The sequence below is a fragment of the Haliotis rufescens genome, unplaced genomic scaffold (assembly GCF_023055435.1).
Source record: "Haliotis rufescens isolate VD_foot unplaced genomic scaffold, xgHalRufe1.0.p SCAF_27, whole genome shotgun sequence".
Classification (NCBI taxonomy): domain Eukaryota; kingdom Metazoa; phylum Mollusca; class Gastropoda; order Lepetellida; family Haliotidae; genus Haliotis; species Haliotis rufescens.
This window is the reverse complement of record NW_025963968.1, coordinates 366456-385212: the sequence shown is the minus strand read 5'-3', so window position 1 is coordinate 385212 and position 18757 is coordinate 366456.

Genomic DNA, 18757 nt, shown 5'->3' with positions numbered 1-18757 from the left:
GACACTGTGAGGACAGACTGTACATGTGTGACACTGTTGGTATAGACTGAACATGTGTGACACAGTGGGGTATAGACTGGACATTTGTGACACTGTGGGGACAGACTGTACATATATGACACTGTGAGGACAGACTGTACATGTGTGACACTGTGGGGATAGACTGTACATATGTGACACAGTGGGGGATAGACTGTACATATGTGACACTGTGGGGACAGACTGTACATGTGTAACACTGGGGGGACAGACTGTACATGTGTGACACTGTGGGGACAGACTCTGCATGTGTGACACTGTGGGGACAGACTGTACATATGTGACACAGTGGGGTATAGACTGTACATATGTGACACAGTGGGGACAGACTGTACATGTGTGACACTGTTGGTATAGACTGAACATGTGTGACACTGTGGGGATAGACTGAACATGTGTAACACTGTGGGAATAGATTGTACATGTGTGACACTGTGGGTATAGACTGAAAATGTGTGACACAGTGGGGTAGAGACTGAACATGTGTGACACTGTGGGGATAGACTGTACATGTGTGACACTGTGGGGGATAGACTGTACATGTGTGACACAGTGGGGTATAGACTATACATGTGTAACACTGTGGGGTATAGACTGTACATGTGTGACACTGTGGGGTATAGACTGTACGTATGTGACACGGTGGGGTATAGACTGTACACATGTAACACTGTGGGGACAGACTGTACATGTGTGACACTGTGGGGACAGACTATGCATGTGTAACACTGTGGGGGTAGACTGTACACATGTGACACTGTCAGGATAAACTGTACTGGTGTGACACTGTGGGGATAGCCTGTACACATGTGACACTGTGGGGGATAGACTGTACACATGTAACACTGTGGGGATAAACTGTACACATGTGACACTGTGGGCATAGACTGTACATGTGTGACACTGTGGGGATAGACTGTACACATGTGACACTGTGGGGGATAGACTGCACATGTGTGACACTGTGGGGACAGACTATGCATGTGTAACACTGTGGGGATAGACTGTACACATGTGACACTGTGGGGAGAGACTGTACATATGTGGCACTGTGGGGACAGACTGGGCATGTGTAACACTGTGGGGATAGACTGTACATATATAACACTGTGGGGACAGACTGTGCATGTGTGACACTGTGGGGATAGACTGAACATGTCTCACACTGTGGGGACAGACTGTGCATGTGTTACACTGTGGGTATAGACTGTAAATCTGTAACACTGTGGGGATAGACTGTACATGTGCGACACTGTGGGGAGAGACTGTACATGTGTGACACTGTGGGGATAGACTGTACACATGTGACACAGTGGGGATAGACTGTACACATGTGACACTGTGGGGGATAGACTGTTCACATGTGACACGGTTTGGAGAGACTGTACATGTGACACTGTGGGTATAGACTGTTCACATGTGACACTGTGGGGACAGACTCTACATGTGTGACAATGTGGGGATAGACTGTACATGTGTGACACTGTGGGGATAGACTGTACACATGTGACACTGTGGGGGAAAGAATGTACATGTGTGACACTGTGGGGAATAGACTGTACACATGTGACACTGTGGGGATAGACTGTACACATGTGACACTGTGGGGATAAACTGTACACATGTGACACAGTAGGGGATAGACTGTACATGTGTGACACTGTGGGGATAGACTGTACATGTGTGACACTGTTGGGATAGACTGTACACATGTGACACTGTTGGGATAGACTGTACACATGTGACATTGTGGGGACAGACTATGCGAGTGTAACACTGTGGGGATAGACTGTACACATGTGACACTGTGGGGAGAGACTGTACATATGTGGCACTGTGGGGACAGACTGGGCATGTGTAACACTGTGGGGATAGACTGTACATATATAACACTGTGGGGACAGACTGTGCATGTGTGACACTGTGGGGATAGACTGAACATGTCTCACACTGTGGGGACAGACTGTGCATGTGTTACACTGTGGGTATAGACTGTAAATCTGTAACACTGTGGGGATAGACAGTACATGTGCGACACTGTGGGGAGAGACTGTACATGTGTGACACTGTGGGGATAGACTGTACACATGTGACACAGTGGGGATAGACTGTACACATGTGACACTGTTGGGGATAGACTGTTCACATGTGACACGGTTTGGAGAGACTGTACATGTGACACTGTGGGTATAGACTGTTCACATGTGACACTGTGGGGACAGACTCTACATGTGTGACAATGTGGGGATAGACTGTACATGTGTGACACTGTGGGGATAGACTGTACACATGTGACACTGTGGGGGAAAGAATGTACATGTGTGACACTGTGGGGAATAGACTGTAAACATGTGACACTGTGGGGATAGACTGTACACATGTGACACTGTGGGGATAGACTGTACACATGTGACACAGTAGGGGATAGACTGTACATGTGTGACACTGTGGGGATAGACTGTACATGTGTGACACTGTTGGGATAGACTGTACACATGTGACACTGTTGGGATAGACTGTACACATGTGACATTGTGGGGATAGACTGTACACATGTGAAACTGTGGGGATAGACTCTACATGTGTGACACTGTGGGGGATAGACTGTACATATGTGACACTGTGGGGTATAGACTGTACACATGTGACACTGTTTGGATAGACTGTACAGATGTGACACTGTGGGGGATAGACTGTACACATGTGACACTGTGGGGACAGACCGTACATGTGTGACACTTTTGGGATAGACTGTACATGTGTGACACTGTGGGTATAGACTGTTCATGTGTATCACTGTGGGGAAAAGACTGTACACGTGTGACACTGTGGGGATAGACTGTACACATGTGACACTGTTTGGATAGACTGTACAGATGTGACACTGTGGGGGATAGGCCGTACACATGTGACACTGTGGGGACAGACTGTACATGTGTGACACTGTGGGAATAGACTCTACATGTGTGACACTGTGGGTACAGACTGTTCATGTGTATCACCGTGGGGAAAAGACTGTATATGTGTGACACTGTGGGGATAGACTTTACATATGTGACACTGTTGGGGATAGATTGTACATGTGTGACACTGTTGGAATAGACTGTACACATGTGACACTGTGGGGATAGACTGTACACATGTGACACTGTGGGGATAGACTGTACATGTGTGACACAGTGGGGTATAGACTGTACACATGTGACACTGTTGGGGATAGACTGTACATGTGTAACACTGTGGGGGGATAGACTGTACATGTGTAACACTGTCTGGAAACACTGTACATGTGTAACACTGTGGGGATAGACTGTACACATGTGACACTGTGGGGATAGACTGTACATTGTGACACTGTGGGGATAGACTGTACACATGTGACACTGTGGGTATAGACTGTACATGTGTAACACTGTGTGGTATAGACTGTACATGTGTAACACTGTGGGGGATAGACTGTACATATGTAACAATGTGGGGATAGACTGTACACATGTGACACTGTGGGGATAGACTGTACATGTGTGACACTGTGGGGATAGACTGTACACATGTGACACTGTGGGTATAGACTGTACATGTGTAACACTGTGTGGTATAGACTGTACATGTGTAACACTGTGGGGATAGACTGTACATATGTGACACTGTGGGTATAGACTGTGCATATGTGACACTGTGGGGGATAGACTGTACATATGTAACACTGTGGGGATAGACTGTACATGTGTAACACTGTAGGGAATAGACTGTACACATGTGACACTGTGGGGATAGACTGTACATGTGTAACACTGTGGGGATATACTGTACATATGTGACACTGTGGGGGATAGACTGTACACATGTGACACTGTGGGGGATAGACTGTACACATGTGACACTGTCGGGGATAGACTGTACATATGTGACACTGTGGGGGATAGACTGTACATATGTGACACTGTGGGGGATAGACTGTACTCATTTGACACTTTTGGATAGACTGTACATGTGTAACACTGTGGGGGTATAGACTGTACATGTGTAACACTGTGGGGAAACACTGTACATGTGTAACACTGTGGGGATAGACTGTACACATGTGACACTGTGGGGATAGACTGTACATGTGTGACACTGTGGGTATAGACTGTACATGTGTAACACTGTGTGGTATAGACTGTACATGTGTAACACTGTGGGGATAGACTGTACATATGTGACACTGTGGGGGATAGACTGTACATATGTGACACTGTGGGGATAGACTGTACACATGTGACACTGTGGGGATAGACTGTACATGTGTGACCCAGTGGGTTATAGACTGTACACATGTGACACTGTTGGGGATAGACTGTACATGTGTAACACTGTGGGGGGATAGACTGTACATGTGTAACACTGTGGGGAAACACTGTACATGTGTAACACTGTGGGGATAGACTGTACACATGTGACACTGTGGGGATAGACTGTACATGTGTGACACTGTGGGTATAGACTGTACATGTGTAACACTGTGGGGTATAGACTGTACATGTGTAACACTGTGGGGATAGACTGTACATATGTGACACTGTGGGGGATAGACTGTACATATGTGACACTGTGGGGATAGACTGTACATGTGTGACACTGTAGGGAATAGACTGTACACATGTGACACTGTGGGGATAGACTGTACATGTGTAACACTGTGGGGATATACTGTACATATGTGACACTGTGGGGGATATACTGTACACATGTGACACTGTGGGGGATAGACTGTACATATGTGACACTGTGGGGATAGACTGTACATATGTGACACTGTGGGGGATAGACTGTACACATTTGACACTTTGGGATAGACTGTACATGTGTAACACTGTGGGATATACTGTACATATGTGACACTGTGGGTATAGACTGTACATGTGTAACACTGTGTGGTATAGACTGTACATGTGTAACACTGTGGGGATAGACTGTACATATGTGACACTGTGGGGGATAGACTGTACATATGTGACACTGTGGGGATAGACTGTACATGTGTGACACTGTAGGGAATAGACTGTACACATGTGACACTGTGGGGATAGACTGTACATGTGTAACACTGTGGGGATATACTGTACATATGTGACACTGTGGGGGATATACTGTACACATGTGACACTGTGGGGGATAGACTGTACACATGTGACACTGTCGGGGATAGACTGTACATATGTGACACTGTGGGGATAGACTGTACATATGTGACACTGTGGGGGATAGACTGTACATATGTGACACTGTGGGGGATAGACTGTACACATTTGACACTTTGGGATAGACTGTACATGTGTAACACTGTGAGATATACTGTACATATGTGACACTGTGGGGGATAGACTGTACACATGTCACACTGTGGAGATAGACTGTACATGTGTAACACTGTGGGGACAGACTCTGCATGTGTAACACTGTGGGGATAGACTGTACATGTGTATCACTGTGGGGGATAGACTGTACACATGTGACACTGTGGGGATAGACTGTACATGTGGAACACTGTGGGGGATAGACTGTACACATGTGACACTGCGGGGGATAGACTGTACATATGTGACACTGTTGGGGATAGACTGTACATATGTGACAGAGTGGGGTATAGACTGTACACATGTGACACTGTGGAGATAGACTGTACACATGTGACACTGTGGGGATAGACCGTACACATGTGACACTGTGGGGTACAGACTGTACATATGTGACACTGTGGGTATAGACTGTACATGTGTAACACTGTGGGGATAGACTGTACACGTGTGACACTGTGTGGGGATAGACTGTACATGAGTAACACTGTGGGGAAACACTGTACACATGTGACTCTGTGGGGATAGACCGTACATGTGTGACACTGTGGGGGATAGACTACACATGTGACACTGTGGGGATAGACTTTACATATGTGACACTGTGGGGATGGACTGTACACATGTGACACTGTGGGGATAGACTTTACATATGAATGAATGAATGAATGAATGATCTTTATTTCCTCCATTAATTTCGGAGAGTGATATACATTTGGAATCATGTTAACACAGCATATTTACACGAACATTATATTATGCAGAGAAATTGGCAATACTGAATATTTACATGTCCTGGTCCTGGTATGAGATATACTGTCTATAGATAGAGCAGTGATCGCAGGTTCCAGGAGCTTATGTCTCGTGATACAGAAGATATGAATTCAGCCCATCTGTCAAGGCTCATATCCTCTACAATAGGGGTTATACCACCTAGCAATGTCACAAGTTTGACTTCGTCATCTGCACAGTCCTCAATACGCATGTATTGTTCGAGGTTTAAAGAGTCAAATAGATGTTCATAGAGGGTGTTCCTTGCATCAGCTAAAGCTGTACAACATAGCAGTTGGTGCTTTATTATGTCATCGCACTCGTCATCACACATTAAACACTGTCCAGGTGTTATTGGTAGTGTTCCTAGTTTCACAAGTGCATACATTGGTCTAGTTGGTATATTGTACAGAATACACATATTCCACAGTCTATGAGGTACAAGCTTACTGTGAATTTTAATAAATCTGTTTAATTCAGGGTGATCTCGCAGACTCGTGTGCCAATGAGCAGTTTCATGTTCTGTTATTTTAGTCTGTACGGTTTTGTTCCACACATCCTTGGATGGAAACTGGTTAGTTTTCATAAAGTGAACTATTATGGTCCATAATTCATATTTCTTTGCCACATTGAGTAGATCATGTGTTACAGACTTACTTTTGTCACTGCCTGTTATATATTGAGCACACTTGAAATAGAACACCTTTTTCGGGGCGTATCTGTGGCTGCTTCTACACATCCTCCCAAGGAACATCAGCTTCTTTTTGTCAATCACGGATGTCATTGTCCACAATCCCAGCGTCTGAATAGTTGCAACGGTCGAAGATCTTACATGAAAATTTTGTACATTACGTGCAAAGTAGCGCTGGAGTTTTTCAATTTCATTGTGTTCTGTCTTGGACATATTTGACCACAGTTCACACGCGTAGAAGGCACCTGGAATTATTACTCTACGCCATATGTTCATACAGCAGACTGGGTTCAGACCACCTGCTCTTAGACCAATATCTCTCAGGGAATTCAAATTCTTCCTCGCCTTAGCGCAAGCTCTCCTGGTCCTTTCGGATTCTAAATGAGTACTGATAATAGAACCTGCATATATTGTGTTCGATTTCATTTCCAGTATATGGTTACCTAGTCTAAAAGAACCTGGTTGGTTGATTTTGTTTCCACCTTTAAACACCAGAACACAGCTTTTTCTTGCATTATATGTCAATCTCCATTTGCAAGCATATTGATGTACAGTCTGTAAGGACATGCATATGCCACTACTTGTTGATACCACCACTGGTATCTTGTATCTATTCTAGTAACATCACTAAGGTATCAGGTAATGCTCTTGTATCTCGTGCTAGTGAAATATGTATCGGTGGATAATCATCACTGGACATTTTCTGGCATTGGCGTTTCAAATATACATTTGGGCAGAGAGAACTGATATTAGACCCGGGAAGTGTACACTTGGGTTGAGTGTTCGGGAGGGGGGGGGGGGGGGGGGGGAATAAGGAATAGAAGGTAGAAGAGATGGTGGAAAATATTGAAGGAAAAAGGAAAGAGAAAGAGAAGCGATAGGAGAAGAGAAAAGGGATAAGAAGGTAAAGTAGGAAAGACGGTAGGAAAAGTGAAAACGGAAGGGAAAAGGGACAAAACAAGATGGAAAGGAAGAATAAGACTATGAAAATACAGAAGTAGGAAAGTGAGAAGAACGGTTAATCAAGAACATTGTCCTATCGATACGATATTGTTTCAAACATGTACTGTAGATAAAATATGAGGTCTTTGGAAAGCATTTAGAAATGATACATTTGAGGAAGAGAATTTATGGATGGCAACTTCTTTATTATGAGGAACACAACGTTTCGGAGTATATGCTTACTCCTTCATCAGGAGAATGAATGATATGAGGCAGAGAGCATATATACCCATAAGAACAACAAAAGTAATAAAATAACAAAAGATGGAAACTTAACAAGGATAAAATAGTGTAATTGTACGTGTGTCTTTTATCTGGAATCCTATCTAATTATAATGAGACGCTAGTGTATGACATTGTGGTGAAGAAATATGAAGTAATGGCCATGTACATAGTGACCGTGCACGGCTATAGCGCGTTATCTATGTATATCTATACTTGTCTACAGCGGAAGTGATAGCGTGTTGTCCTCTTCTTCGTCCATCCTTCCTTCCACCCGTCTTCCGTTCTTGCAGACGCGTGCCAGTCGCGAGCAGCTTGCACTCGAATTTCGTGGGCATATACGCTATCCACTACAGTGGAAGTAACCACTTCTCGAGTGCTTTAGTAGCAGGCTTTTGTGTCGGCTGGTCCAATGTATAATTTACACGAGTCCTTGTATTTCGTTAATTGACGTCCCTGAATTGGGAAACGTGCCTATACACTCAAATTGTGATAGCATGTGAGGGTTAAAGCAACTGGGGGGTGGGGATCGGGTTTGGGGTGGGTGGGGATGTGAAAGAGGTACATAGGTTGGGGGGAGTGGACAAGGTATTGGTTAATGGCACAGGAATAGAACACTTGTAATTAAAGTAGGTGTAGAATAAATAAATAAAAATGGTTCCGAAAGTATATGCATCGAAATTTTATTTCTTATAAATGGAGGGAAAGACTGGCGATTAATTTGAATAGGAAAACAGATGGCGACATAATTTTGATAAAGAAATACGAAGGCGTAAACGTCAAATGAAAAGAAGGCAACGTAAGGGATGAGAAGAAATAACATGTCGGGAAGAAAAGAGAAGGAAGGAAGGACAGGAAAAGGATGAGAAGTAATAGTAAAAGGATACACAATATAAAAACACCCGTCAACGCCAGAGAATTCGAAGTCGCGATTATCTGCCGATAACTAACAAATAGTGGTGATAATTACATGAAGTGAAAGTAAAAGGATACACAGGAGAAGTGCTATTTTGAATAGGTCACTGAAAATCAGGGATGCAAGAGACAAAGAGGACAGACAAGAAACGAACGAAGAGACACCACAGATGAGAGGACATGGGGGAAGTAAGCCGAGGCGAGGGGAGAGAAAGTTACTATAAAGATTGAAGGAAAAGGCGGAGATGACAGGACAGGTGAAGGACATCTAAAAGGCAACACGACGAATACATAGGGACGACAAGAGGGAAAAGAAGAAGGGGACCAATATATGGAAAGGACTAAAGAAAAGAACGGAGAATAACTAAGGAAGATGAGATGAGAGAAAGTAGAGGAACGGCTGAGATGAAGAAATGGAAATGAAAAAAGCTTCCCACGGTGAAGAAGCAAAACGTAGTCCCGAGCTATGGCGGCAAACTTTCGAGACCTGACAGTGAATTAAAAGCGACAGAACCCTTTCCATATTAACAAGAAATCTCGGCAAAAAAGCATTCTCTTGAAAATGTGACATTTGTCAATCTTCTGAACACACCCGCTTATATAATCAAGCATAAAAATCAGTAAAGGAAGACACTAAACCTAAACGACCAGTTGGGAACAGTGTGTGAATGGTTCACAGTGTACCTGCATCGCAGATGGTTAGGGTTCTGTAGCATGAATAACTGAAATAAATACATGCATTTGATGCCACCGAGGTATGTGTTTTGTCCTAAATAGGTCCATCCATGTTGATTGAGAGGTTAGCGTAAATGTAATGATTCGATATTCAGCCGTAACATTATCAATATATCAGAGTAAGAGATCTGTGAAATGGAAGGGACTTATGTCAGTGTTATTACATTATTTGGTAATTAATTGGTTTGTTTGTAATGACACTCCTCACAGTGGTACAAAATTGATATTATACCATCATGTATTACCTCCATAATATCCATTCAACAATTATTGCAGGGAGAACTATCATTTAGTATCACCAAAATACATGGACAATTCAGCACGTCAGAATAACCATTCTCGATTATCTACCGAAACAGATTCCAAAAGACGTAAGAGACAAAAGAGTGGTGACAGTCATGTGAATGTGTCACTGAAAACCAGTGATGACTGCTTATTCATTGGCGTAGACGTTTTATATATTTTCAAGATAACGTGGACTGATATGAAGAATTAACTGCACAAATATTATTACCTCTACAACAGGAAACAGAGGCACTTGTCGGCCACAGACATTCACTTTTTAAAGTTTTTGAATTAATGGGACTTGGTAACCCCAACTATAAACTCAAAGGACATTAGTCAAATTCTGTGATTTCTCGGCAATAATTATTGAAAGGAAGGCCTTTGGTTTATTAACATTGACAGTTTCCGTTTCGTTGATAGCTTGTCAATGTTGACCCTATGGACAGGATTCAAGACCTAAGTGATCGTCGTATTTACGTAATGTGGCAAAGTACTAAAGAGTGCAAGCGTGCGTGAACTTTACTAATTCATGATTCACCGGCGAGTCCAGTGATCTCGTGAATGTCAAATTGTCATAGTACTTTACACTGATTATACTTAGAAACAAAGGTCTAAAACCAACACTGAATTCAATGAGTTTTCTAAAAGGTCTGTGTGTGCAGGTAATGGGATGGTTTGACCATATCAATGGGGTGACATTTCCTTCACTTAAAGAAGGTTAAAGAGTGAAATATGAAAATTATTTGTTCTCTATGTTCCATAAATTTGTATTATATGAACGTTGTAAAGTAACTTTTGTTCATTAAAACCATATTCGTAACCAGGGCACCTGTTAATTAAAATATTATCCGTCCATGTCACTAGAGCACCTGTTTGTTAATGTCTACCCCACTGTGGGGTCGCAAAGTTAGGATACATCCCAGGGTGGATGAGGATCGGATGGATTCAATTAAGTCCCTAAATATCCTTTTCACAAAGTTTTTCATTGTATGTTAATGTATGATGGAAGGATCCCCAAAGATTCTATTAATAACTGAAACAACGGATGGAATCTAATCTGACAAAATACTATAGACTTTGGGATTTGTTAAATTTATTTTGTTTCAGACCTGACTAAGACACTCTGTGTTAACGTATTTCAGACTCTATGTAGAAAGTAAATTTGAAAAGGATTTTACAATCAGACGTTGCTGATTGTCTGCGAGTAGGAAAATAGGGTTATTTGTTATATATCTAAAATACATTCATGGTTACAAACGAATTTCTTATTTCTTATTTCATCTCCCATTTTTAACTTGTGCCATATGTTACCGTGTTTTTTGTCAGGTCAGTAACTGACTTTCCTTTGTTTTTTTGACGGATGTCACAGCTGGGGAAGATACGCTCACCTTTTCGCGAACACCTGGTATCATTGCTGTTTGATATCGATTCATAAACACATTCTCATGGTATACATGTAATCGGAATTGCACAATAGACTCTGCTTTCAGTAGAGATTTCTTATGATCTTGGAAATGTTTTTTGTAGCATTTTGTTATTTACTCACACAATATGATTTATGAATAAGCCATACAGTAAAATATTAATTAAATGTATCTACGAGTGACTTGTATCTTTTATACCGAGAGAAGGGAGATGATTACCATGCATCCTTTATGAAATACGGATATGATTACTTTGATCAAATAGGAAAATGTTGCTCATTTATTTTAATTCCATGTAAGAAGGAGTTACATTGCTAGTAATACATGGTGTTACGAAGCTATGGAATAAGTCTTTAAATTGTTGATTATACCCCAATGTTATATAAGCCTACAACAAGAAATAAGCTCCTACAACGTAGACTGTAATCCGGGTAAATTGCCAACAATCACAGAGTTCCTATTTTCAGCTTACACCTGACAGATCTTATTTATCGTGATGAGGAGACCAATCACGTAATTCCGAGAGTATGTTTCTTTCATGAGAAAAGCAGCTGACACTCCTACGGGTATAAATAAATCAAGATTTCGCATCATAAATTCCAAAGCGTAATTTCACAAGACTATTATCTGATTAAATTGGCATCGTAAATTCTTATGATATAAACTTTGGCAGCTTACCATTTAGTATTATACGACGAATTAATCGCACTGATAAAATAAATTCTTTTGCACTTACAGATAACCTTCTATAGCTGCATTTGTATTTAATCAGATATGTATGCATACATGTTATTTATTTCAATACAAATGTGCAAGTTCCCTTGTTTCAAAACTTATTTTGGTTTGAAGACTGCGTGTATATACAGCGTATAAAATGGAGTATATCACAGACACAGCATACATCTAGTGCTACGTACTTTAAACTTTCTGACACCATCTAATAACCAAACATTAAACTTTCGCACATTGAACTCTCCAACACATTTAAAAAAAATATACAAAACGTTAAAAAAAAAGCAAATTACTTTAATATTTTATGTAAAGATGAGCGTGTCTATGTTCGGTGTTTTGGGATTAGGCGTGTACAATATACCATCTTAATAATTTCCCCATTTATAATGCCGGTTGAGCAAATGCTGCGATTATTAAACGTGTATGTCATTGGGCTGTCATGTTTATGTTGTCTGTACATCTAATATAATTCATGTACCCTCAGCAAACTTCCACTAAACCTCGTGATGAAGTAAATAGGAAACGTCAATGCAAGAGAATCACCAGGCTTACAATGTTTAAGTTTTAACGAAATTAATGTCACACAGCTAGAAATATAATGAATGTTCAGTAATGACAATACGTGTTTATTAAGAAATGAAAAGTGAAGTCTCATTTAAACCTGTCCTGTATCTTTGGTGCAATTTATAATATCCTCTGCATCAATAACTTTTGTGAAAAACTGAAGGGTATTTAAAACGTAATTCTCAATCAATTTGGCTTTCCAGGAACAATTTCTGGTTATTGTCATGGTATAAATATATTTTCTTTCCAATGCTGTTGAAAATCGTGCATTTGTGTTTTTCGTCATCAACAATGATGGAGTGGAGTTGGTCAATATGTGTTCCGATTTAATCGAACTTACGAAGTATTAATCGTAAGCAGAAGAGTGAGTGAGTGAGTGAGTGAGTATGGTTTTACGCGGCTTTTAGGAACATTTCAGCAATATCACAGCGGGGACACCAGAATTAGGCTTCTTATAATTTACCCAATAATCAGAAAAGAAGAAACATGGCAACTTGAATGAAGATTGGGCACCTTGCATCACCTTGTAGCACCTTAGAAGGAATACAACCCGAGTATTCACCAATAAAATCAAAGTATTAACTTCAACTTCAACCTAAACTTCAACCTCAAGCTTGTGAAAATACTTACAGTTATAACAAGACTAGTAGATTGGATTGTGTTGGACACATTCTTTTGAAAATACATGAAAACATTTACACCTATGGTGTCAAACCTCGAATTTTAAATAAAATAATGAAACAGTAGCATGGTACAGTTAACAGTTAACACAAGCAGTACTAGTAACAATAGGACAGAGGGTGAGGCGGCATGTTGTATTGTATCGTTATGGGGGGTGCGGGAACGGGCTTCACAAATTGATCACAGATGGACAATGGAACCCAGGTCTCCTGGGATATTGCTACAAGGCCACCCTTGAGTGAGTGAGTGAGTGAGTGAGTGAGTGAGTCTCAACGCCACTTTGACCAGTATGCCAGTTACATCAGGGCGTGTCAGAGAATGGATATTCACTATATACATTACAGAACGAATTATCATAAAAGGCAGTAGATATCAAACTTATATCATTGAAGCAGATGGAGACTAGATATACATGGCAGGTGATATAAAACTTGTATCGTAGAGGTAGACAGAGTGGATATATATGGCAGTAGATATAGAACTTGTGTCATAGAAGTAGACAGGGTGGATATATATGGTTGTAGATATAGAAATTGTATCGTAGAAGTAGACAGAGTGGATATATATGGCAATAGATATAAAACGTGTATCGTAGAAGTAGACAGGGTGGATATATATGGTAGTAGATATAGAACTTGTATCGTAAAGTAGACAAGGTGGTTATATATGGTAGTAGATATAGAACTTGTATCGTAAAGTAGACAGGGTGGATATATATGGTAGTAGATCTATAGAACGAACATATATGAACCGGGCACAAAGCACACTGCTACCGAAACCAATGGTGAATTTCTGTATCTCCCTTGCACCAGGAGCAGGGAATTGTGAGATGAAGTGCATCGATCACGAATCCAGGTGTTCTCATGGAAGTCTTTTAGAAGACAATAGCCTTCACCCATGGCTTAATAGCTTGTGTGTTATAACAATCGACATGCGTTTGAGTAGTTTTCTTATGATTATGGAAGGGGTTTTGTCCCTTTTATTTATATAAAACATAAACCATTTTGTTAACGAAATACTTTCCATTTAAACACAGTCCACTCTTCTCATAATAACTTGATGAAGAACTGCTGCCTTGAGATAATAGTTGTCGAAAAGTTCTATGGACATCTGATGGTGACCTTGACCTTCTCGCGGTTGCAACGAAGCCACCTGACGCCCAGTTCACGTTCAGAACACCTGGTGGTATCCCTGGCATTGCAATAGCAGAAATAAGTGTATGCCAAGTTCTGTTCTTGTGTCAGCAATGCACGCATGTACAGCTCAACTTGTGGGCTTAATGTTTCGAATCATTCTTTTTGACAAGATATATCTCCATTAGCATTTCTTGGTTCACCATAAATATGTCACACAGCTTGTACAGTTCGTCTTTTGATTGAAACATGCACGAAGGTTTCCTTACCCTAACACACATATGTGCATTTGTCTTCCGATAAACATTTTCAGACGCGTATGGCTGTGTTTGGTTTTTATGACTACGTTCCTGAAGAATGTGTGTATTGTGATTCCTTTACATATAGGATTAAGTCAGTTTCTGAATAAAAGCGACAAAAATCTTTCCATAATCATAAGAAATCTCCTCTGTAGGATCTCGACTATGCCATGAGCAATCCCATTGGCATTTATGAATTTAAAATATTATTAAAGGATGTTTGTTTCAGCCAGAGATGTCATGTGGAAGATTGTTTGGTCGGGTACGTTTTTTGTTGGAACTGCGCGTCATGGCCCGGTCAGCCCCAGAATGTCTGATCATGTTATTTGTGGATTATTACCTCACTCCAGGAAGAATAATCTCGTGGGATTGAACAGACGTTGGATGTTTTTTTGTCCAGCTTTATTGCACTTGACCTTAGACACCGTTCATATGGGTTGTCATCACTTTTAATTCCGAGTCATACAGCTTTGGAACTGGATGGGTGCGTTTCGGGATCATACGTAAACATATAAAGGTCCTGTTGATGAATGTACACTATGAATAGTGTTATTTTATTTTATTTTTGTATAATCCAACTATTGTATTCTGTGCCTGTGTATGGTTGTGACGGATGCCCCTAGTGGGGCAGGATAAGCTCGCCATTTCAGATAATCCCTGGTATGGCCACAGACAATAAGACATGATACGTGTACATCTAGCAATCGCGATCACCCATAAAACTTTGAAATGTTTTCAGATCTTTGGTATATTTCTTGAAGGGATTGGATGCATGGATGACGTTCTGCAATTGTCGATGACATTTCTGTACAGAGATTAACTGGAGTCTAGTTTATTTTCTTGTGGCAGATGGAATATGAATACCCCGAGTGTACCGACCTAGTGAATACCCCGAGTGTACCGACCTATGAATACCCCGAGTGTACCGACCTAGTGAATACCCCGAGTGTACCGACCTATAAATACCCCGAGTGTACCGACCTATGAATACCCCGAGTGTACCGACCTAGTGAATACCCCGAGTGTACCGACCTATAAATACCCCGAGTGTACCGACCTATGAATAACCCGAGTGTACCGACCTAGTGAATACCCCGAGTGTACCGACCTATGAATAACCCGAGTGTACCGACCTATGAATACCCCGAGTGTACCGACCTATGAATACCCCGAGTGTACCGACCTATGAATACCCCGAGTGTACCGACCTATGAATACCCCGAGTGTACCGACCTAGTGAATACCCCGAGTGTACCGACCTATGAATACCCCGAGTGTACCGACCTATGAATACCCCGAGTGTACCGACCTATGAATACCCCGAGTGTACCGACCTATGAATACCCCGAGTGTACCGACCTATGAATACCCCGAGTGTACCGACCTATGAATAACCCGAGTGTACCGACCTAGTGAATACCCCGAGTGTACCGACCTAGTGAATACCCCGAGTGTACCGACCTAGTGAATACCCCGAGTGTACCGACCTAGTGAATACCCCGAGTGTACCGACCTAGTGAATACCCCGAGTGTACCGACCTAGTGAATACCCCGAGTGTACCGACCTAGTGAATACCCCGAGTGTACCGACCTATGAATACCCTGAGTGTACCGACCTATAAATACCCCGAGTGTACCGACCTAGTGAATACCCCGAGTGTACCGACCTATGAATACCCCGAGTGTACCGACCTAGTGAATACCCCGAGTGTACCGACCTACACGTTACGAGTTCAGTGTAATCGTGGAGGGGCATACAAATAGTTCATCTTTATGTAGGTTTAGTTCATCTTTATGTAGGTTTAGTTCATCTTTATGTAGGTCATATTTACGGGTACGAGGAAAATGACGTATTAGACATTTCATACATTTGACGCATTTGTCATGTCATAAAAAAAACAACATTTGTGACTTTAACAGCACGCAGTATGTGATAAAATTTAACGAAGCAAAAACATACTTCCCTTGGGGGATTTACGTACAATTCTGTACGATATATGTTTCCAATATCACGGCTGACATTGACATTGTACTGATGTTTGTATTTATCTTGTATCATTGACTTATTCGGTTTGGTAAGGTTTGTTAAACTTTCAGTAATTCAAAGAATCTTTCTTGTTCATATGTATATACATGTAATGCTATTTTAAAGTATAACTACACACGGAGCTGTCACATTTTAAAACAAAATCAATACACTGTAAGTCTTTACCTGTACTGATTTAGTTTTCTTAAATTATCGTATACAACGAAAGTGTTACTGAATAGTTTTGTACATCTCGTTAATATTAACTCTTATTTGAAATGTTATTCGAAACAACAATCATGAACAGTAAAGGGACATTTAAGAAACACCCGCGTTCCCATCACAAAGTCAGGCAGTCTATTCCCAATATTTCGAAGATATAATGCAATGTTGTTATAAATTTCATGCACATTGCAAACTTAAGCATATTTTCACGAAACAAGATCCTTATATCCACTGTGGATTTTATCGCGAGATCTCATTCCGGCGTTAGAATGCCCGTCAATTGCTAAGGATATGTAACGTATATCTCCAATCAAGGGGCTTTCTAAAACCCGAATGACGGAAGTTTGGAGTAAAAAAGTGGAAATAATGATTCCCGGTGAATGACAGCACAGCGGCGCGCCAGGTTCAAGCAGTGCGAATGTGTCCGATTTCAAGCGGTATTTGACTGACAGCTGTTGATAGTCCCTTTCCTTCCAGCTAGAAACCCGTGTACATTTCGCCCTCCCCAAACCTTCCAGCATTTTTCTCTTGGGTAGTAGCTACTGTGTGGATGGGCAGTATCTTTCATCGTGTTATTATATGTTACTTGTTGACAATCGGCATCATGACCGCTCTCCGAACCCTTCTTTGTAACACAGAGCGTTTTCAGCGGAAGGGAGAAACACTCTACTTTGCTTGTATATTGCATGTAATATGTTTATTTACAGCCGATGGAGCCCTGAACTGTGTCTTTTAACCAGAATGCACATGTGTGCCTTCGCCCAGGCGAATAGTTGTATCGGGCGAAGTCTTAAAAGGCCTTGTATTTACACAGAAACATATGGATGTGTTTGAACTTTTCTTTATAATGCGGAACATCTGACACAATATTACGTGCTCGTTATTTAATGTATCTGTTGGAATCAGACGAATTTCCGTGCTTTTACCATTTTTGCTTATTGATAAAATTATAAAAAGTTTATTTCATCTTCAGTAAATCTGAATCTTATTTCAGGAGACAGTTAAGTAGCTCCACCACATGGAGTTGTATGGATGTTACACAAACTCGTGTGGCTACAAATCTAATACAAAACTGCCATTAGCAGCATGAAATGAATTTAAATAGAAGCATTGTCTTCAAATTATTATATCGCAATATAAAACATGCAATTGTCCATTTCTCAACATTTAAAGTTGTTTGTTTGTCTTCGCACTTCCTCCTGTAATTTGTCATTTACGTAGTTGGGATTTTATTTCACTTCATGTAGGTCAGACAATGCCAGATGTCAGGGCTGTAGCGTGGATACTATGCATTGCTCTGGGTTAAAGTTCGTTCTTAACGGTTGATGAAGTACTTTTCTTCAATAATATTTATTCGTGTTTCTATTGCGCTAATAGCTATGATTGAAATATTGAATAATATAAACATCTAACTGTAACCCTACTCATTCAGTGTAACATTTCATCGATGCGTGGACATTTAAATTAGTCATCATGTATTTAAGAAATCGTGTTGTTATGGTAATATTTTCCTCTTTTAAATCATTGTAGCAAGTTTGGGAGGACATTACGAGTCAGTTAAATTCATGTTTTACGAATAATTAATAAAATAAATGAATTAATTTATGACTTATTATGACACAGCATAAAACCAGATGTATCTATTGTGTAATCGGTGAAACAGACAGTACCGTG